General features: G+C 52.3%; 1 long non-coding RNA gene across 1 annotated transcript; it reads left to right on the forward strand.

The window, feature by feature from the left end:
• Nucleotides 1–637: 637 nt before the first annotated feature.
• On the forward strand, nucleotides 638–5,500 carry LOC121104620. The gene is made up of 2 exons (XR_005836977.1): nucleotides 638–1,483; nucleotides 2,914–5,500. It is a non-coding gene; the product is annotated as an uncharacterized LOC121104620 (long non-coding RNA).
• Nucleotides 5,501–22,799: the final 17,299 nt, after the last annotated feature.

Here is a 22,799-nt window from a genome sequence, read left to right on the forward strand (position 1 = left end):
AAAAGTACTTTGTGTGTGTATATATTTATTTTAAGAGGAGCCTGGGTGTGTGGGCGAGCTTGTGTTTGTGTGTCCCTGGCTTGCCAGAGGGGAGAAGCTGGGCCAGGTGGAGGGAGGTGGGGGAAGGGTTCCTACATTTCCATTCCTTTTCCTTAGGGTGGGAAGTTTACCACTTGCCTTCTTTGCACCGGTGTGGACACCAAGGTCCAGCCTCACCTGTTTGCTCATGGTGGCCGAGCCCGGTTTGGTCCTGGGACCGCTGTCTCTGATTCCCTGGGACAGAAGGGACCCCTGGCAAGGCTTCTGCTTCCCTGCCCCTGATACCTTCCCGACCCTCTGCACTGCACCCCCATAGCCATTCCAGCCCTGGACAGCATTCCTGAGAGCTGAGGATGGACATGGAGGGGTTAGTGTGGATACACGTATGTTTGGCGTCCCGCGGTGCCTGGCACACAGGAGGTATTATATAAGCGTTTGCTCTTGTTATTATTTTTTGCTGGGAGGTTCCTGGCATTTGGCAACTGGTCTTCAGTGCAGCGAGAGTGTCGCGAGTGCCTGCCAGGGGTCGGGTGTCCAGTAAGTCCTGGACCTAACCCATCTCATGTAAGCCTCCCAACAACCTTCGCACAGGTGGGTACTGTTATGGGGCCTGTTTTCAGAGCCGTGGAGCAGCCTTTTTTCCCGTCCCTAAGAGTATGAAGGTGGTTTGGGGTCCCTGTGTCCTAGGAATTCAGGGGTGGAGTTGAATGGGAGCTTCATAGATTGGTTTGCCAAGGGCCTGGGGCAGCCCGAGATCTTGGGAGCAGCTGCTGTATGGTGGTTTTAGAAGAGGAAATGCGTTTTCCCCTGCTTTTCCCTCTGGGGGCCTGGATGTGCTTTCTCTGTGGGAGCCCAGGGTATGGGGGACAGAGACAAGCAGCTCCCACCATCACGGAGCTGAGGGTCAAGGCAAACTCCATCCCTCAACCCTAGCGTCTTTTGTTTGTGGCACTGGGGCTGTATGGGACGCTGGGCACAGAAAACCTCACTTTGGGCCTCCATTGTCCCTCCCACCCTCCAGCACGTCTCCTCCCTGTCCTGGGTGGGTGGGTGACTGGTTGGATCCCTGGAGTTGCCAAGTCAGTCACGTACCAGTGACAGCACTTTGGCTCAACCGACTTTAGGATTCACCTGCTAAAGGGCAAAGGCTGGGAGCCTGGCTCCAGGGAAGGAGGGGCTCAGTCTGTCTGGGGGTGGGGAGGTCACAATTTAGGACTGAATCTTCCCAATCCCCCCTCTCTTCTTTGTCACTGAGAGTTGGCTGGTGGCTGCGCTATACCCAGAGGAGGCAAGAGGGGAGCAGCCTAGCCACACAGTGACCCCCAAGCTTCTTTTTCCTGAGTACTGTCTTGGAGCCAGCCTTGAGTACAGCCCTTTACACACACACATCCGGATTTCATCTACGGAAGCACTCCAGGGAAGATGTTACACCCATTTCATAAAAGTAAGCTGTGGCCCACAAAAGTGGGGTTAGTGCTCAAGGAATGGGGTGAAGCCAGTTCCAAAGTTAGGTCTGACCCCCAGGTCTCTGGGGAAAGCTTGGGGTCAAGAGCCTGTTTTGTGATCCTGGGCCCTACCTGGATGACTCCTTGCCTGGCCCCAAGTTCAAGTACCCCAAATGCCAGAGTTAAGTGACTTGCATACAGTTTCACAAATTGGAAGCAAAAGAAAGGGGATTTGACCCTGAGCCCATCTGAAGAAGGTTGGGAAAAAGTTAACAGGTTGAGGGCTCTGCTGGTGGTCTGGGTGGCCTGGTGTGGGAGAGCTGTGGATAGCGCTGTGCCTAAAGGACTCTGGGAGATGTCATAGGTGGGGGGACAGCCACCGCATGGATCACAAGGCTAGGAGGGCTGAAGGCTTGCAGGGAGGAGGGAGGAAGCCATTCACAAGTCAGGAAACAAGAGAGTAGGCTGGAGGAAGGAGCACTGACGGGGTGAGGGGGTGCCCAGGAGGCCAGAGACGAGCCTCGAGGAATAGTAACAACAGTGTGTGTGAGTTCAGTGCTTAGGATGGGCAAAGTGCCACTCCAAGGCCTTGGCTCAGATGGGCGCGCTGGATCCTTCTGTCTGCCCAAGAAGACTAGTCATGTTAACCACAGACCCATTTAGTGGGGTTGACCACTGAGGCTAGCTGGGAACCCCAACCAGTATTTGCTTAGGACAGGAGAGTTGACAAAACACATTCATACCTCCTAATCTTAGGCAGTTGTCCCACGGCCTGGTGATTTCACCAAGGAGAAAAGTGGGTGTCCGTAGTGAAAGCTGGAGACACTGCCGGGTGCTTGCCGGTTGAATCAGCCCAGCCGCCTCTTGGAGGCTGTGGCTTTGGTTATGGGCATTTTCCTGCCAAGCAGACAGGCTCAGAGAGGGGAAGGGACCTGTCCAAGGTTGCACAACTGAGAAGGGGGGGAGTTGGGGTAGGAAAGAGAAGGGAGACTCCCCTGTGGAAACACTTAAAGGTGTCCTCCTCCCCCAGAGTCCCTGGAACCATTTTGTCCTTGTTTCTGAGACATTTATTTGTCCAGTTAGTTTTTCCATTTATTTGGCAAGCATTTGCTGAGCACCTGCTGGGTACCAGGCCTGATGCTGGTGCTGGGGACGTGGTGACGAAGACAGAAGTGACAATTTATGGGGGGAGGCAGACACTAAGTGTCCAGTAACTAGAATGAGGTAATGACAGGTGGGGACAAGGGCTCCAAAGGAAGGAAAGTGGGGCAGGGAGGGGCTGGGAGGTCCAGGAAGGCCTCTCCTAGGAGGCGAAATTCGGGCAGACACCTGAGCCAGGTGAGGTGTGAGGGGGACGGGCCTTGGTTTATTGGGCACACGCACGCTATGCTGGGTGTTATCGTATTTTATGTGGCATTTATTCTTTCAGTAACCCAATGACTTGAGTGCTGCTTATCATTCCACTTCCCCAGTTGGGGAAACCGAGGCACAGAGCGATGAAGTCACTGGCCCAACAGCTGATGAGTGACTTGGTATGAGATATGAATTCATGTCTTACCTTTGAAACCTGAGAAGCCTTCTCTTCCTGTCTGTGCCCATGGCCCCAAATTTCTCATTTGCTCTGTTTTCCTGTCCTGCTCCCTTCCCCCATCCTTTCCTGACCTGGCTGACCTGCTGGGTGACCCCTGAGGGAGTCAGGCTGTCCATTTGGCTGCCCCTCCTTGGGGGTTTTCAACCTTGTATTGGCTGTGGCCATGTGCAGGAGAGTGAGGGAGGCTGGGGGGTGCTGGGGAGATTGGAGTTTCTGGGGCCCCCACCTGTCAAGAATTTGAGCCCCTCCTGAGTGTCCATTGAGGCCAAGTATGAAGAGTCCCATTTTACAGAGTGGGGAGCTGAGGCTCTGAGAGGGGACACGACTTGCCCAGAAAACAAAATAGATATTAGAATCCATGCCTGTGTGAGCCCCAAGCTTACCTATCTTCTCTGCTTGTCACTGCACTCTGGGGGCACAGATGGACAAACCTCGATTTTACAGCCTTTGGAGGGTAAGATGCTCAGGCCAAAATAAAAAAATAAAATGCTCTGAACTTTGTCCCTTATTTGCTGGATGACTTTGGGCAAGATGCTTGACCTCTTTGGGCCTGGGTGTATAGTCACGTATTTAGTCACTGTGAAGCAAGCACCTACTGTGGGCCGGGCCGGTCTCTGGGCTCCCGGAGTTGACATTCTGGCGTGGGAGAAAGAAGAAAATGAAGGGGAGGGAGTGATAGAGCGTGACAAAGGGAGGGTGTTCAGAGAGCATTCCAGGCAGAAGGAGCAGCAGGTGCACAGACCCTGAGACAGGACGGAGCTCCGTGTCTTAGGGAAAGAGCAAGGAGCTGGCGTGGCTAAAGTCAAGGCAGCGATTGGTGACATGGACAGAGGAGAACAGGGGGATGGCAGGTCCTTTCATCCAGAGCTGGGGAGGCCAGCATGAGGCTGATGGAGGTTGTTTTGAGGAGGAATGAGTGGGTATCCCTGGCAGGGGCTGGCACCTGGAAAGCCCTTGACAAGTTTGTTGATGGAACGGAACAGGCCCTTCGGCCTCAGGAAGAGGCAAAGTGCAGTGGGTGAAGGGCACAGGGAGGCCGCCTGCCCGGGCCCAGGAGATCTCGTGGGTGAGCAGCCTCTGACCCAGGGCCTGGAGCCACAGTGAGCTGTTCACCAGGCAGGAATGAGGGGAAGGGCATGCCAGGAGGGGTACCGGAGGAGCAAAGGCTGGGAGCCAAGAGGGGGAGAGTTCCTTGGGAAGCTCTGACTGCAGAGGAGAGGGCACCAGGGGGAGGATGGCCAGGGGGGAGAGTGAAGTGGGGCCTGGCCTCCCTGAGGCGTCCGGGGTGGGATTGTTGGGGGGTAAGCAGGAGGCTGCACCCCAGGAGAGGTGTTTTCTTTTTATTTGACTTCCCAAGCAGTGCACGATCCTGGTTGGGAGGGTTAGAGAATGCAGAGCATCAATAAAAGGAGGAGACAGGAAGCACCCATAGTTCCACTACCTGGAAATAAACCCCATTAACACTTGCTGTGTGGCCTTGGACAAGTCACTTTACCTCTCTGTGCCTCATTTTCTGTGTTCGTAAAATGGAATGATAGTACCTGTCTCATAAGGTTGTTGTGAGGATTACCTGCGTGAATCCATGCAGCATATTCAGATCAGTGCCAGCAACAGTGAGTATTGGCCATCATCACTATTATTAACAATGTCATTACCGTTTTGGTGAGCTCCCGCGCTGAAATTTAGCTGCCTGCATTCTAGTTCTGAATTGCAGAGCTGAATTTACATTCTAGTTCGGAATCCCTCATTTCCTGGCTGTGTGATTTGGGGCAAGTGACTGCATCTTGGTGTTTCTCAGTTCCCCCCTCTGTGCTAAGAAGATGATAAAATTCCTCACGGTGTTTGTGAAGATTTGATAGGTAAATTCATGCAGGGCAATGGTAGAGCGAGTTCTGTATGCCATTCTTTCCAGAATTTTCACTTCATGTGTATTTTTTCTTCATTGTAGCTAACATTGCCTATTTGATAGTCGCTCCCCTCCTTCTTCCTTAGCAATGGGACACTCTATTGTTGGGGGCAAGTGCCCTATTAAGAGACTACATTTCCCAGATTCTCTTGCAGCTAGGGATGACTAATGACTATAAATAGAAGTTGTAGGTGAGGTTTCCAGGAAAGCTCTTTGGGGGGGGGGGGATTCAGCTATGAAGTACGTTTCCTTTTGCCTCCTTCCTCTGTACCGTCTCCACCCCCCCCCCAACTCCTTCCTACTTTCTGCCTGGAACTCAGATACAATGGCTGGAGCTTCAGCGGCTGTTTTAACCATGTGGCAAACATTGAAGCATGGAAGCCACCTACTGAGGGTGATGAAACCGGAAGATAAAAGGCACTTGGGTTCTCGATGGTAGTGCAACAGCCACACCAGTCTTTGCCTGCCTTGGTCTGGACTTATTTATATGATATAAAAAATAAAAATAAAAAAATCTTACGGTGGTCTCTGTCATTTTGGCTCCCTGTTACTGGCAGCCGAAGCTACTTCTGACTGATACACTTGCCCACATGGAATCAGCCTATATGGAATGGACAGAATCTCTTCTGCTAACCCCAGCAAGGTCAAATCGTGGCCCCGCATGCTCCATAGGCAAACCACCAAGGAGGTCCTCGGTTTGGAAATGGAGAGGGTCAGTCCCTGCCGCAGAGCTCACAGAGCCATGTGGCAGCTGTGCTGGGACCCGACACCCCACACCACCCTGAATAACCCCTCTGCGACCACCTGCTCCATGGAGCCCTTAGCCTGCCAGGCCTGGGAGGCACCTTTGCTAGCCCGCCTGGGGCCAGCGCAGCTGGGATCTCTATGGGGTGAGTCTGTAGGCCAGGGAGCCAGGCTGGGGGAACTTTTATTTTTATAGCTGTCACCAGATCCCTGCCTCACAGGCCCTAGCCCTGGAGCTCTGGCGAGGACGGAGGAGGTCAGGGAGGAGGAAGGCTCCTCAGGGAAACTGGTGGGTGGGGATCAGTAGGCCCTGGAAGAGAGAACACTGGGGCAGGAGTCGGGACTGCCTGATTCAAGCCAGGCCTCAGTCCTCATGCTAAACAGGGCTGGTCATCGAGCACGCCTTGCTCACTCCTGGGGGCTGGCGAGGGACATACAGATAATGGGACTCTTTCCTTCCTTTAGTCTTGAAACTCAAGTGCAGGGCATTAGCTAATCCTGCCTTTCAGTTCTGAAGATGCTACCAGTCCTTGCAAAGCCTGCATTGCATTTTTGTTTTATTTCCCCTCTTCATCTCAGCTCCCCATGTCCATTCCATCCACTTCTCATAGCCCCTACCCCACTGTGGTTGATATCTGTCCTTATATATGTACATCTTACTGTTTTATGTCTTTTCACTGAAATATGCACACACAGGAAAGTGCACACAACATAGGCAGATGGGTCGGTGGTTTTTCCCTGCCCAGACCCATGGGTGGAACCAACACCCAGATCAAGAAAAAGACCATTCCAGCACCCCAGAAACCCCTTGTGCCCCTTCTAGTTACAGACACTCCCATCACCACCTAAGTGGAGAAAGGAGAAATCATTATCTTGATTTCTAACAGCAAACATTCATTTTGCCTGTTTCTTTTCTATAGAGGGAGAGAGAGGGGCAGAGGAAGGGGCAGAGAGAGAATCCCAAGCAGGCTCCACACCCAGCACAGAGCCGGATGCAAGGCTCAATCCCACAACCTTGAGATCATGACCTGAGCCGAAATCAAAAGTCAGAAACTTAACTGACTGAGCCACGCAGGCTCCCCTGCAGTTGCCTGTTTCTACACTTTATAGAGATGGACTCACAGGATATGCACTCATTTGTGTCTGATTTCTTTTCCTTGGTATTGTAGCTAACATTCATCCAAATTGCATGTATTAAGATTTGCTCCTCTTTGCTACTGACTAGAATCCTACTGCATGGATATCCCACAGTATGCTTACCCATTTTATTACTGAGAGACACTTAGGTTGTTTCTAACTTTTGGCTCTTGAGAATTGGGCTGTGATGAACATTCTAGAATACATGTCTTTTGGTGAACATAGGTACACATTTCAGTTGAGCATATACCTAGGAGTGCGTGCTGAGTCATAGGAAATGCTGTGAGAACGTGTTTTAATTCCTGTTAATGGTATTTAACCCTGGATCTTATTCTATTTCTTACTTTTTTTTTTCTTTTAAAGATTTATTTATTTATTTATTCGACAGAGAGAGACAGCCAGTGAGAGAGGGAACACAAGCAGGGGGAGTGGGAGAGGAAGAAGCAGGCTCCCAGCGGAGGAGCCTGATGTGGGGCTCGATCCCACAACGCCGGGGTCACGCCCTGAGCCGAAGGCAGACGCTTAACCGCTGTGCCACCCAGGCGCCCCCGCTTTCATTGTTCTTAATGTATATCCTTATCTCATCAATCTCCTGTATGTAACCAATTTCCTGTTTCTTGCACCGTGCCATGTTTCTTGTGGGTGATCTCAGTTCCACTACCCCACAGAATTTGCACATTTTTATTTTAATTTTTTATGTTGAATATATACTACCTACTCATTGTCCAAAACTCAAAAGGTATGAAAGGGTTTACAGTGAGAAGCCGATCTTCCTCCTCTGTGGTCCTCACATTCCCCTTCTCTTCCCAAGGGTTTTTCCTGTTTCAGGTGGTCTGTGCTAGCATGTGGTTGTGGGCCCACACACGATAGTCACACACATCACACGTTGTAGCACTGTCCGTGCTGGTCTCAACTTTGCTTTTCTCATTCAACAATGTATCTCAGAGGTTGCTCATATTGGTACTGTAGAGCTGCCTCATTCTTTTTTGTTTTTATTTTTTATTTTTTTTATTTTTTATTTTTTTTAAAGATTTTATTTATTTACTTGACAGAGAGATAGAGACAGCCAGCGAGAGAGGGAACACAAGCAGGGGGAGTGGGAGAGGAAGAAGCAGGCTCCCAGCAGAGGAACCCGATGTGGGGCTCGATCCCAGAACGCAGGGATCACGCCCCGAGCTGAAGGCAGACGCTTAATGACTGAGCCACTCAGGTGCCCCCCCTTTTTGTTTTTATTTTATTTTTAATTTTTTTTGCCTCATTTTTATTTTGTTCAAAGATTTATTTATTTCAGAGAGAGAGAGAGTGGGGGGATAAAGGGCAGAGGGAGAGGGAGAGAAAAACTCAAGCAGACTCCCCTCTGAACGCAGAGCCTGACATGGGGCTCGATGTCACGGCCCTGACATCATGACCTGAGCTGAAAGCAAGAGTCAGACCCTTAACGGAATGTACCCCCCAGGCGCCCCTCAGCTCATTCTTTTTAATGATCGCACACTACTCCAGTGCGTGGAGGCACCATAACGATTTAAGCAGTCTCCTTTTGATGAGCATTGAGGTTGTTTCCAGCCCTTTTCCAGATCACACAATGCTCCATCGGACAACCACATCAAATGGGTCACATTTTTGCGCTAAGGCAATGCAGATGCCTGTAAGACTGTTTTAGAGGTGTCTCCACATTGCTCTCTGACCCTCTAATTGACTGCTTTTTGCTCTGACGCATGATATGCCTCTGTGTGTAGCTGCCACATTGTCGTGAACTGTTCCCCCTTGTGACGGACACTGATGGTGCCACGGCCACAACCACCGTTATGACGAATACCATCGAACGTGCCTCTGCTGCCATTAGGTTGTCTGGATACTGAGAGGGAGTTTGGGGAGAGTGTTACCAATGGATGAACTGAGGTTGACTCTCCACGGTCCCCCTGCCGGTGTCCCACAGTTCCCCTCACTGACCTTTGCTCCCTCACCGTCTTCCTGTCAGGCTCACGAGTCAGATGGGCAAGTGTTCACAGCTCAGCTTTGTCCCTTAGATATTTAATCTAAGTGGCCTCTCCCTTCTGGGCCTGTTTCCTCATCTGTGCAGTGTGTCTTTTCACATCCCTGACTGTCCTGCAGTGTGGGGCTTGGTGGAAAGGAAGCCCTTGATAAACAAAAGGGTCCCGTCACATTAGGGTCCCGAGGCTTTTGTGGCATAAGTTTCTACCTCAGTCTTAGGTTTAGGGACATAGTTCCACTAAGTGAGAGGGAGGGGGCTGACCTGGAGAGGACCAGGGGGTCAGGGGACTTGGACTAGCGTTGTTAGGTCCCAAGAAAAGTTGTAACCAGGCTTTTGATTCAGTAATATTTGAAGGAAAAATGCTAATGTAGATGGGAACTGGTATTCATTCCTTCATCATGCATTCATTCATTCATGTTCGTCTTCACAGCTCGTGACTTTAGGCCAGTAACTTCACTTCTCTGTGCCTGTGCTCCCTCTTCTGCAACATGCTGATGGTGACAACAGAACCTGTCTCCCAGGGGTGGTGAGATTAAGTGAGATGATGCATACACAGTGCTTGAATACTGCCTGGCACATAGTAAATGCTCAGTAATATCATATACCCTCACAATTCATTTTTTTTTCCCTCAACAAATCGTCTACTGGGAACCTGCTCCATCCTAGGCTTTGTTGTCTCTCTCTCTACCTGGACCTGGAAGCATGTGGAACCCCAGGTTCTATAAAACCAGAACCCAGAGAACATGACAGGACCTCAGGGTGTAACCACTCCCACCCAGCAGTCTGGCTGCGGGGGGTGGTTTAAGACCCCCACTCCCTGCATTTTCAGGCCAGGGATCCTGACACCCCTGTAAACCCTGCCCCTCAGCAACCCCGAGGATGGACAGCCTCAGACCTTCTCCAGCAGTGCTGATTGGAACCCTCACGGACTCAGAACAAAAAGAGCCTCGCGTAGCAAAACCCTTTTGTACAAGAAGGACTGTCCTTCTTAAGGTCTAGATGCTGCTGAAGGTCCAAGCGGACTTTTCTTTGCAGCCAGTTGGGCTCCAGGAGAAAGTTGGCATTGGGACACCTGGGTGGCTTTGTCAGTGAAGCGTCTGCCTTCGGCTCAGGTCATGGTCTAGGGGTCCTGGGATCAAGTCTTTTAGGCTCCTTGCTCATCGGGGAGCCTGCTTCTCCTTCTGCCTCTGCCTCATCCCCCCTGCTCATGCTCTCTCTAGCTGTGTCTCCAATAAATAAAAAAATAAAAAAAATCCATAAAAGTTGACAGTGTAAGTTGGCCAGAGGCTCACCACTGCCTGCTGTCATTAGTTTAGTGGGAACCAGGGCTTCTCAACCTCGGCACCATTGGCATTTAGGATAGGATCGTTCTTTTTTTTTTTTTTTTTTTTTTTTTTTTTTTTTTTAAGGATATATTTATTGTGGCAGTAGGGGGGAGAGGCAGAAGAAGAAGAAGGAGAGATAATCTCAAGCAGACTCTGCACTCAGCAGGGATCCATCTCATGACCCCAAGATCATGACCTGAGCTGAAATCAAGAGTCGGATGCCTGACTGACTGCACTACCCTGGCACCCCAGGACAGGATCGGTCTTTGTTGGGGGGACACTGTCTTGTGCATTTGCAGGTTCCCTGCCTTTATGCACCAGATGTCAGCAGCAGCCCCCCCCCCCCCACAACCCAGCCTCTAGTTGTGACAACGAAATATGTCTCCAGACATTGTCAAGTGTCCCCTGGGGGTGCAAAATCACCCTCAGTTGAAAATCCCTGGTGTGCAGGATCGAACAGCTGGGCAGAGCTGAGTGGCTTGCCCTGGGACATTGGGGAAGCCCTCTGCACTCGCAGGGCCTCAGGTCCCCATCACTTAATTAGGGGATCAGGCTGAGCCAGCATCAGTCGGCCTCCAGCCCAGTCTGCCTAGATTTCTAGCTCCTATGCATCCCTGTCTCTAGGAGGCAGGACGAGGATTAGGGCCCCGGAAGACAGGTCTGGATGGGTCCAGCCTCGTGTTCGTTCTTTACTCCATGCCTGGCCCTCCTTCCAAATGCAGGAGAGGTAATAAGTACAAATCCGTGCCTTGGGCTCTGTCTCATCGAATCCTTGTAACAGCTCTGTTGAGGTGGGAGCTTTTATTTTCTCCATTTTCCAGCAGCGGGACAGATCACAACTGCATGCCACCCGACTCGGCACACCAGAATACAGCATCACTTCTATGAGGTCCGTGCAAAAATGCACGACCTGCAGCTAGCGATGAGGGAAACGTCAGGCAAGTCCAAAGTGAAGGGCAAACTACAAAGAGGCTGGCCTGTTATCCTCAAAAGTGCCAAGGACAAGAAAGTCCACGAAAGTCTGAGGAGCTGTTGAAAGAGCCTAATGCAACCAAAGAAAGTGAGGTGTGGTCCTGGACCGGAAAGAAATCGTAAAGACCTTTTCGGGAACCATTATGGAACGTTGCACGCGGCATGTGGGTTTGGCGGTGATGTTGTATCGAAGATAAGTGTCATGAGTTTGTGTACTGTGTGTGCGTCGTGGGGGAGGGGGGCCGGGAGATCCATTGCCGGAGGGTTCGGGGATCAAAGGACATCACGTCTACAACGGACTCTCCATCATTCAGGACAAGAGAGAAACATAAATAGAGTGGGAAATGATGAAGTGGGACAGAATGTAAATAATCTGGGCGAAGGATATCCCGGAGTTCCTTATAACTCCTGTAATTTTTCTGTAAGTTCAGAAGTTGTGTGACATCAGAAGTTGAAAAGTGAATCAAAACATCTGACCTCCAATAAACCCAAGAGAAACAAAAATATATGTCCACAAAAAAGACCTACAAGCATGTTCACGGCAGTTTTATTTATAATAGCTCCAAGCTGGAAACAGCCCCAATGTCTTTCAGCACGTGAGAAGATCAAGAAATTGTAGGGCATCTATAAACGGAGTACTCTTCAGCAGTGCTCGGAGCCCCACACACGATGGGCCAGTCGAGAGCCTTATGCCGAGGGGCAGAAGCCAGACACAAAAGACCACGTCCTGTGTGATTGCTCTGATAGGAAGTTCCGGGCCAGGTCAGATGAATCTAGAAGTCACAACAGTGGTTCCTTCTGTGGGTGGAGGAGTTTCACTGCTCGGGAAGGGGCGTGCGGGAGCCTTCTGGGCTGCTGCAGAGGTTCTATCTCGACCTAGGTGGTGGTGAGATGGATTTATACACATGTAACTAAATACTCCTTGAGATAAAAACTCACTGAGACAGATCCCCTTTTTGCACTTTACATACCTTTAACTCCAAATCAGAGTAAAAAAAGAAAAAAAAATTGAAGATACATATTAAACACAGGGGAATGAGGTGGACAGGGAGGGGGAATGGAGTTGAAGGGAATAAATAAAACCAGGGAGGGGGCTTGCAGGGCAATGCGGACAGCATGGCAGGAATTGAGGAGTTGGAGGGGTGCCTACGTGGCTCAGTCAGTTAAGCATCTGCCTTCAGCTCAGGTCATGGTCCTGGGGTCCTGGGATGGAGCCCCGCCTTGGGCTCCCTGCTCAGCGGGGGGTCTGCTTCTCCCTCTCCCTCTGCACCCCTCTCTTTTTCTCTCTCTCTCTCCACTGTCTCAAATAAATAAGTAAAATCTTAAAAAAAGAAAAAGGAATTGAGGAGTTGGATAACTTGGCCCTTCATACCTGAGTTTCAAAAGGAAAAACGGGAGGGGCGCCTGGGTAGCGCAGTCCTTAAGCGTCTGCCTTCAGCTCAGGGCGTGATCCCAGCGTTCTGGGATGGAGCCCTGCATCAGGCTCCTCCGCTATGAGCCTGCTTCTTCCTCTCCCACTCCCCCTGCTTGTGTTCCCTCTCTCGCCGGCTGTCTCTCTCTCTGTCAAATAAATAAATAAAATCTTAAAAATAAATAAATAAATAAATAAATAAATAAATAAATAAATAAGGGAAAAACGGGAAAGGACAACAGGGCTCAGAGAAGGGGATTGCCCTGCCTGAGGTCACACAGCTGGTGGGTTGCAGAGGCAGGATTTGAACTTGGGGCTGGGTGACCCTGGGGTGTGCTCCTTACCCAGTGCTCTGGCCTGGACTCACTGGACAGGACGGGCCTGTTTGGCTCCCAGAGGCTTCCCTGGGGCCTGGTGGGGATGGCGAAACCACTGCCTGGCGAAGGCCATTCCAGCCCAGAGCTCGAGACTCCAAGTGGGGCGAGCAGGCAGTGGGACAGAGGTTGGCCCGGGCAGCAGCTCTCATCCCCAGAGCCTCGCTCCCCGGTCCAGGGCAGCCCTGCCAACCTTGCCCACCTCCTATTGTCCTTTGCCTTCCTTCCTGGGCCAGTGTGGGCTCTGGAGCTCTACAGCCTTGGGTGTGAAACTCAGCTCTTCCTCCATCTGGCTATGTTACCTCTGGTGAATGGCTTCCCACTGCGTGCCTCAGTTTCCACTTACAGAGCTGCCCACAAGAGCATGTACCTAATAGTACTGGTGGACTGTGTGCTCAAAACTTGACAAGATGCCTTCACATACTAAGTACTCAAAAAGGGTACCTGCTATTGTTGTTTATTATCACTGCATGTGGGAAGGGGGGAGCCTCTGTTGCCCTCAGGCCTTGCAAACACCTACATGTTAAGATAGCTGGCATGGGATGGAAAGTTCTGGAGAAAGGAGCTTTCAGACTGCCTGGAGGTTACTTAGAAAACACTCCTAATTTCCATTCTGGGTTTTGAAAAAGTTCTTGGTGAGCTAAGGCGGGGCTGGGGCGAGCTTCCTGGATGGTCACACACACAGCGCTCCGTGCTCAGAAGGGGCCTGCACGGGGTTTGATGCTCTGCGGCTGTGTCTTGAAATTCTTCATGATTTCAGAACGAGGGCCTTGGCATTTCATGTGGCTAGTCCTGGGCAGGACTATAGCATCTGGCAAGGTCACTCAGCACGTGCACCTCGGTTGTGTCCTTGGACGTTCAGGAACATTCTTTAGCCTTGCGGACCTCAGTTCTTTCATCTGGGAAGTGGGAAAAAGTGCTTTGTGCCAGGCCATAGGGAGATGAGAAGAACCCGGGCTTCCTGGTACCCAGCTATCATTGGTGGCTGAGCAAAGATGAAACTTGGGGAAATAGGGACTTGGCAGGCCTTAGCGTGTGCTGCTGGAACACATAGTAGGTGCTTAGTAGGTACAAGCTGCTCTTTGATCCCCAGGCTGGCCTGTCTTTTTGCCTTTCCACGATTACATTTTGATTTAAAACAATGCTAGTGGGGCACCTGGGTGGCTCAGTTGGTTAAGTGTCTTCCTTCGGATCAGGTCATGATCCCAGGGTCCTGGGATCAAGCCCCATGTTGGGCTCCCTGCTCAGTAGAGAGGCTGGTTCTCCCTCTTCCTCTGCCCTCTCCCTGCCCGCACCCCCCCCCCCCGCTTGTGCTCTCTCTATCTCAAATAAGTAAATAAAATCTTTAAAAAACCCAAAAACAATGCTAGTAATACACACATCCATTTTCTTAAAACATGAAAACATTTCCGATCAGGCTGGGGTCAGTCTTGGACCACCCACCCTGGGGCCAGCCCCTTCCTCATGGTTTTATGATTTGAGGGGGCAAACTTGCAGTAGTCGCCTATGCCTTAATGCTGTCCTTCCTTTTTTTTACTATTATACTTTTTATTTTTTGTTATTTTATTATTTTTAAAGATTACATTTTATTTTTTAAGTAATCTCTATGCCCGACATGGGGCTCGAACTCACAACCATGAGATCAGGCGCCTCTCTGTTATACTTTTTAAAATGTAAGCTTTCCATGGAAGCATAACCTGGGTCCAGAGGAGCTGCTACATTTTCAGCAACCCAGCCCACCCCATGCCCACTCATGGAGCACATCTTCTTGTGGCCTCACGCTGCTCCCTGTTTTCTTTTTTTTTTTTTTTTAAGATTTTATTTATTTATTCGACAGAGATAGAGACAGCCAGCGAGAGAGGGAACACAAGCAGGGGGAGTGGGAGAGGAAGAAGCAGGCTCCCAGCGGAAGAGCCTGATGTGGGGCTCGATCCCATAACGCCGGGATCACGCCCTGAGCCGAAGGCAGACACTTAACCGCTGTGCCACCCAGGCGCCCCTGCTCCCTGTTTTCTGGCCCATCTCTGGCTCCTCGTTTCTGAGTCTCTGCACGTCAGGCCCATCTGCAAGCAGGCGTCCATGATAGCCCAGGAGGGCCACATGCTTGGTGCCCAGGAAGGAAATGGTTGGTAAATAAACTGATGGAAATAAGAGGAAAACATGGCAAACGACAAGAACCACAGCACCTAGGTCTGCATAATTGAGGGGTCTGTCAAGGTGGGTTTGGGTTGATGGGAGTTTCTTGTGAAACTTATAAAAGCATGGACTATTTGGTATCGCCAGGAACTGAGCCCCGCGTTTTCCGGAAAAGAACAGTGACACTGTGGATGTCCCAGGGTCCTTGAGAGGGGCTGGTGGGATGGCACTGGGGGAGTGCCCACTGAGAGAAGGTGATCCTGAAGCACAGACCTGAAAGAGGGAAGGGAGAGAGCCATGGGCATATCTGGGGAAGGAGCGACCACAAGTGTAAGGCCTTGAGGTGGGACCACGGGTCTCTGTTCAGGGAGCGGCAGGGAGGCCCGTGTAAGTGAGGGCGAGGGCAGGGGAGGGGGCTGGAGGGCGGTGTGTGGATGTGGGTAGTGGGCAGGTGGGGTTCCGAGCACAGCAGTGTTATGATTTGACTTCCTCTCAGGTTTAGGAGGTGGTGGCAGATGGGGAGAGAAGGGAGCAGAGGGCTGGAATTGGTGGAAAGTGCTGAGCCCAGGGTCTGGTGCGCAGTAGACACTCAGTAAACATTCTGTTACTGTAGAGAGTATGTGGAGGCTGTGAATGGAGTGACCTGTTAAGCTTTAATGGGTGATGCTTGAGGGGTCCCATCTACCACCCCCTCCCACCATGGAGGGCTGGGTGCCCTTGGATGGGCTGGGGGCGGGGAAGGAGGCCCCCCCCCAACCCGGCAGTGGGACAGGATCAGCAGGTGAGTGGGAGGAGGAGGCCAGGCCAGGGCTGGCAGGGAGCTGGAAGCTGGCAGGGAGCCAGGGAGACAGTGTTCAGACTGGGAGGACAGGCTGGGGCTGGTCCTCCTGGAGAGAGAGGCAGGAGGCAGGACCCGGCCCTGAGTGGAGCTTCCTTGCTTCCCAGTCCCTCTCCAGGATGGACTTCCCCTGGACTTCCTGGAAACCCAGTTCCTGCCTTGGTGGTTTCTGCTCTGGGGTTTCTGTCCTGGCCTCTCTGAGCTGCTCACCCCCTCACTACCCCCACAGCTGGGGCTGCTCTCGGACATCCTCACCATGTTCGGTGTGCCCCTGCTCACACCTACACCCCAGCCGCTTCTTACCTCCCACCTGTACCTTTTCTCGGTCTCCCCCATCCCTCCAACTTGCCAGTGCTCCTTCTGCTCTATTCTTTCCCTTCTTACCGGGTTCAGGCCTTCCCATTACTTAATTCTCAGAGGAAAGGGTCCTCAGGGAGACCTTCGTTGATCTCCCACCTCTTCCCTCTGTTCCTGTGCACCGCCAGGACCCCCGTTTGGGATCTATAAGTGTGTGATTATCTGTCTCTGGTCAGTCTCTCCCAGGGGCGCCGGGCTCCTGGGGCAGGAATAGGTCTGTCGTGTTGCTGCTGTGTTCCCAGCACTGGGAACAGCACCTGCACATAGTAGGATGGAGGATGGAGGCTGGGTGGTTGGTGAGAGATGGATGGACAGAGAGATGGATGGACAAGTGGGGGGATGGACTTGACAGGGAGGCGTGGGCTGGGTGATGGTGCAAGCAGGGAATGGGTGGAGGAGGGACAAGTGGGTGGGTGCATGGGTAAATAATGGCCAGGTGACAGGAGACTGGACCAAGGTGGGTAGAATGCAACAGAAAACTCCTGGCCTGAGAGTCAAGAGACCTGGGTTCAAGTTCAGCCTTGCTGCGTATTAATACCAAGGCCTCTGGAGTCGTGGGCGTGGCTTGTTGCCTCTCTTTGCCTCTGTTTCCTTATCTTTCGGTTTTTCTGCTTCATTGTTGCTTTTATTTCACTGCATAGAACCCTTTCTGCCCCCCCACCCCAATTTTTCTGGAGCCGTACCACATGAACAGAACATCAGGGAGGGCAGGGCATCCCCCCAGCAGCCCAGTGAGCCAGGAACAGAGCATGAAAACCCAGCCAGACGGTCCACAGTCCATGACTCTGTGAGTCCCTCTGCTCCGGGGGTGTTTGCTAAAAATGCAGATTCCAGGGTCCCTGCACCTAAGCTTCCACTTCCAGTGCTTTGGAGCAGGCCCAGAACTCCGCAGGTTTAAAAGCTCTTCTCTAGGATTTTGAGCTCATTTCTAGGTAAGACTCACTGCCACCTTCCGGGATGACTAGATCCTACAGGTCAGCAGCCCGGTGTGTACATGTGTGTGTCTGTGTGTGTGCTGTGGGGGATGGGCGTTGCTGTGACATTTTCTTTAAAAAAAAAAAAAACAGCCTGGAAATTGGGATGTCCATTGGTGGAGCCAGTTAAGTACGTTGCTGCTGGTCCACTCCCTGGAGGACCCAGCAGACATTAGAAATAAGGAAGAAGGTCCTGCTAAGGCAAGACCTCGAAGATACAGTTCAGTGAGAAAGCAGGTGCAGAATTGTGCTTGTTGTTTCAGCACTTGTGTTAAAACATTCATACAAGAAGAGAAATATGGATATGCATGGACAGTTCTGGAAGGACACATGAGAAATAGGCCAGGGTAGCCTCTGGGGAAGGACTTGGGGGACCAAAAGCAGGAAGAATACCCTTGGTTATGTCTGAATCCCTTCCTAAGTCCAGGGTTGAAATTCAAACCCTAACTAGCTGTGTGACCCGAAGCCCCTCTCTGAGCCTCAATTTCCCCTTGTATAAATGGGCGGTAAATCTTCTAGCCTGGGCCTAGCCAGCATGGAGGGCCCAGGCAACTTGATCCTGCTTCAGCTTCCATTTCCTGGGACACTCCTGGTTGGGCCTCACCTTCTAGCAGCCCCACTGGGCCCAGGGAGGGTGAGTCCCCGGGGAGGGGGGCGGCCCAGTCCAGGGTGGGGCTGAGCTGGAAAAACCGGCAGGGTTGGAGCAGTTTGTGCAGGCACCATCTTCACTCCTCTGCCTGGAGGCTGCCCAGGGACACTCACCCCCACCTGGTGCCCCTGCAGGGCTGGGACCATAACAGCAGCCCCCCACCCCCTCCACCAAGCTTCAGGCTGGAGACCAGGGGAAAGGGGAGAATGACTGGCATTGGGCCAGGGTTGGGGGACTAGGAGACAGAGAAACTGGGAGACACACAGAGAGGGAGGGAGATAGAGAGAGAGACAGCTAGGAAGTGAAAAAGACAGAGAGAGAGACAGGAAAGAGAGAAAGAAACAAAGGAAAGACAGGGAGACAGGGAGAGAGAGAAAGAGGGCAGGAGAGAGACAGTGAAAGAGAAAGACGCGCGCGCGCGCACACACACACACACGCGCGCGGAGCCAAATTCAGGCTGAGAGAAGCAAAGAAATCAATGGGGAGGAAGGAGACAGTGGAGCTCTCCGGGTCTGGATCTGTGTGGGAGTGGGGGCTGGGCGCGCTGGCCAGGTGCCTGGGGCTGGCCAAGGTGCGGAGTGCCAGGGAGGGAAGGTGTAGGCCAGGGGCCCAGGGTGCTGAAGCCACATCCCCAGCCGGGCATTTTCCACACCTCTGGGTTGTAGCTGCAGGCCTGACTAGTCCTAGGAAGCAGCTCAGGGCCCCTTACCTCTTGGCCCTCCAGTCCTCCCCTGGGACCTTGTACCTGGAGGCTGCCTCCCCAGGGGGCCCTCTCAGAGCAGCCCTGGGAAGGCCTGAGGTGAAACCGGGCTAATTAGTGCTCAGAACTGAGATAATCGCTGTCTGGAATGTTCCCTAGGAGGTCCAGGTGGGGGCAGAGGGCCAGGGGCCACAGGGTGCTTGGGATTGGCCCAGCCGGGCCTCTGCCTGCTGGCTGTTCGAGCCCTGTATATTGGAAGTGGGGAGACACAGGAGGCCTGGATCCTCAGGTGCTATCCTGCTATCCTGTACAGCAAATTCACTGGACTCCAGTCTGATCACGTCTGCCACAACTCCTGCCTAAAGCCTTCTATGGCTCCCATGGCCTAAGCTATAATCCGAGCTCCTCACCTTGGCCTCACCTCCTCACCACCCACCTGCCCCTCTGTTCATGCTCCTGCCTAATCACCGTGGCCCTCCCTTCCTGCCCTCTTACCCTCAACATTCCATACTTGGCCCACCTCAGGACCTTTACATATGCTGTATCCCCTTGTAGCCTCCTCTTCCTCCACCTCTTCTCAGAGCTCTCCCTACACAAGCTTCAGGCCTTAGCTCAAAGTCACTGGGAGGCCTCCCTGGTACATTCCTTAGCAGTCCCCCACATCTCTCCTTCCAGCGCTCAGCACTACCCATTCTCGTAATGGTATTCCTTATTTGATGCCTGCTTCCTCCATGCAAGTGAGACTCCCTGAGTATAGGTGCCAGGTCTGCTTGGTCACCACTGTGTCCCACAGGCCCTGACACACAACAGGTATTCCACGAGTAAGCCACTGACCGCCAAGAAGCAGCCTGGACTTTTTTTTTTTTTTTTTTTTTCCGTGTGGATTCCTCCTAGAAAGGGAGTCTGCTGACCCCTGGGTCTCCCTTCTCCATCCCCATCCCTCCTCTAGCCACAGTCCCAGCTCCAGCCCCAGGAAATCCTGCCTCTGAGTCTTGAGACTCCATGGCGCAGCCCTGGCCATGGTGTTGTAATGAATCACTGGCCAGAATCTGGTCTTGATTATCTCTAGGCTGCGCATGGCCTGCCTGTCCTCATGGGGGCTGGGACCACAAGCCACTGTATCAGGGGCCCCAGGTATCCCTGGGCCTCTTGCCTCTGGCCACAGATAACAGCGCAGGGCCTGGTGGCCTCACCTCAGCTGCAGGCAGCTCTCCTGGGGACATGCTGAGTGGCTCAGGGAAGTCCCTGCCTCTCTCTGGGTTACGGGGTCACACAGGGTGGTGTCTTGCCCCGTAGGAAAGAGTGAGGAACTCTGTAGAAATGGGGTCCGTGGCTGGGAGTCCATGGATGTAATAATTACACCGACTTCTCAAGGAGGCTGAAATGAGAAGGTGATTGGTGACATATGGCTGGATTCCCATGGGTTCCCAACTGGGGGTTGTGTGTATGTGGGGGGAGTCCTGCCCAAGGTCCCCTGGATGCCTGAGATTTACAAGTGTCCTGGGCCCATCGAGATGGGACAGAAAGTACTGGCACATAAGGTGTGAGCCATTTCTAGGGCATTGATCATGGTTCAGTTTCCTCATTGTGAAGCAGGGGCAATGAGTTTCTACTTCACGGGGATGTGCTTAAGTGAGATCCTCTCTGCGAAGTGCTTGGAACAATGCCTGACTCGTAGGAAGTGATCAATAACTACCATTACTGTCACCTCCTAGAGTCTTGCCTCACCCTGTCCCCACCTCTCTGTGCTTTCTACCCCCACCACCATTCAAGCGTGGGTGATTCACCTGAGTGATTACAATAGCGTCCAAATGATCTCTGCTCCCAGCCTGAGCCCTAGGTCTATTCTTCGCGTGCTGCCAAACGGAGCCTTGAAAAACGTAAGCTGGATCACCATAGTCCCTTGCTCAACAGTCTCCCATGACTCCTGCTGCCCTCAGAATAAGGATTAGCCTGCTAATCACCACCTGCAGTTGCTGCATGTTGGCTGACCCGTGTCTCCTAATCTCCTGTTACTCTCACTCTCATTCATTCTGCAAGAGAGCTACCTTGGTTTCCTTTTAGCAAATCTGGCTCCTGCCTGCCTCGGGGCCTTTGCAAATGCTGCATCCACTACTGAAATGCTTTCCTCACTGCTCCTCATCTAGGTAGGGCCCAGATCTCAGATCAGGGGGACCTCCTGAAGTGGGCACTGTGATGACCCACCCAGATACCCTTACACTGGACCCTGCACTCATCTCTCAGCTGCATGCAATGTTGGCGGCTTTGGGCACCTAGCTAGAGCTGCTTTCTGGAGCTCTTACCAAACAGGAGCTGCCCCACCTATGTGGTCCTCTCACTCCCAGACAAAGAGGTGGACGGACACAACCAGTGACTGATTAAGTCAGAGAAACAAAGCTCAGCTGCCTTAGTTCAAGGTGGGATCCTCTCAGTAGCACTGTTCATGCTCCAGAACTCCAGATTAGGCTAAAGCTAGACTGAAGTTGAGACCATATCCTAGCTTCGCTCTACCCACATGTCCTGTTTCACTCTCTCCTTTTCTCCCCAAAGCATTCTTAGTGAATCACACACATTCCAGTCTCTGTTTCAGGCTCTGCTTCTGGGCAACCTGACCTAAGACATCTCCTCAGGGAAGCCTTCCTTGATGCCCCTTTCTGGTCTCATCTCCATGGATCTCTCTTGGCAGCCCTCATTATGGCCGTACCTTTACACTTTCTCAGATGTTTATTTGATTGAGGTCTGTCCCCTCTCCCAGAAAGCAAGGCAGAGATCATGTTAACTCTGTTCTCTGCTGCATCACCAGTGCCTGTTACAGGGCTTGCCACACAGTAGGTGCTCAATAAATATTTGCTGACTGACGGAATGAGTAATGGCTGGGTGAGCTGGAGGTTAGGGGGGCTGGGCGTCATCGAGGCCCCAGGTTCTTCCCGTCTCCTCCCAGCCCAGCTCCTTACAGCTCCATGATGGAGTCAAAGCTCCTGCCATCTCTTTGTCACACAGCCATGGCCCAGGCAGGAAAAGGCCCTCACGTGTCCTCTTAAGAATGAAGAAACTATTCCCAGAAGTCCCTTGGCAGACTTCCCCATCTCACTGGCCACAGACGCATTACAGATCTTGCCTCAGCCAATCACTGCAAGGGGGAGAGAGAGGGCCATGTTTGACTTAAGCCAATCAGCATTCAGCCCCAGGTGGTTTGCCCTTCCCCGGGGAAGCGGGACTCCATCTGGGGTCAGGTCCCGCCATGAGCTGTGGACCCCTGAGCTGGGGGCCTTTTTCATGTGGATCCCCCACCTGCCCTCCCTTGCCGGAGAGCCCTTGGGTGGTGGTGTGAGAAGGGAGGTGGGGTTGGGTAAGTGTTTCAAGCAAATTAGGTGACCAGACACCTTCCCTCAGTAAATGTTTGTGGGCAGTAATGGAGAGACGGTGGGCGGGCCCAGAGGGTGAGTGTGTAAGGGAGAGACAGAGAGACATGATGGAGAGATGGAGAGACACTGAGGGAGAGACAGAGACACAGTGGAGAGACAAAGGGGGCCACACTTTGAGGGTTGGTCAGAGAGACACAGGAAGAAGAGAGACAGGGAGGTAAAGAGGGGAGAAACAGAGAGAGAGAGAGACTTTGCCAGGAAGGCTTTTGCCATCAGCACCTTGAATGGTTGGAGGGCCTGTCATGGTGGAAGCAACGTCCCTCTTCCCTACTCTTTGGCTTGATGTCCGGGGGAGTCGTGTGTCCAGCCTGAAACTTGGCATGCTCCTTTGCTGGACGGGATAAATGGCCCTCTTTCACGGGACTGTCCTGAGGTGCCCAACACACTGGGATTACCATTGGCCAGTGGCCTTCTTTGGCCTGTAAATGGCCTGGAGTGGTGGGAATTGTCGCCCCAGTGATGGGCCCAGGGTCACAGCAGGAAGGCAGGAGGGATCCGGGCCGTGGGTGTGATTCTTAAACCCCTGTCCTGTCTGTGCTCCACAGAGCCAGGTTGGGCAGTGAGGGGAGGGAGGGGGGTATCCTAGCTGCCAGGCACCCCTAGGGGTAGTGCTAGACAGTAACAACAATTTTGGGAATAACGATAATAATCATAATAGCTGCCGTGTTCTAAGGGCTTCCCAGGTGCCAGACAACAACCCCATGAGGGAAGCACTGCTTAATTCCATTTAGTTTGTAATTCCCATTTTACAGGTGAGGAAACAGCCTCAGAGAGCCGCAATGA

The sequence above is a fragment of the Ursus maritimus genome, unplaced genomic scaffold, assembly GCF_017311325.1.
Source record: "Ursus maritimus isolate PB19 unplaced genomic scaffold, ASM1731132v1 scaffold_22, whole genome shotgun sequence".
Lineage (NCBI taxonomy): Eukaryota > Metazoa > Chordata > Mammalia > Carnivora > Ursidae > Ursus > Ursus maritimus.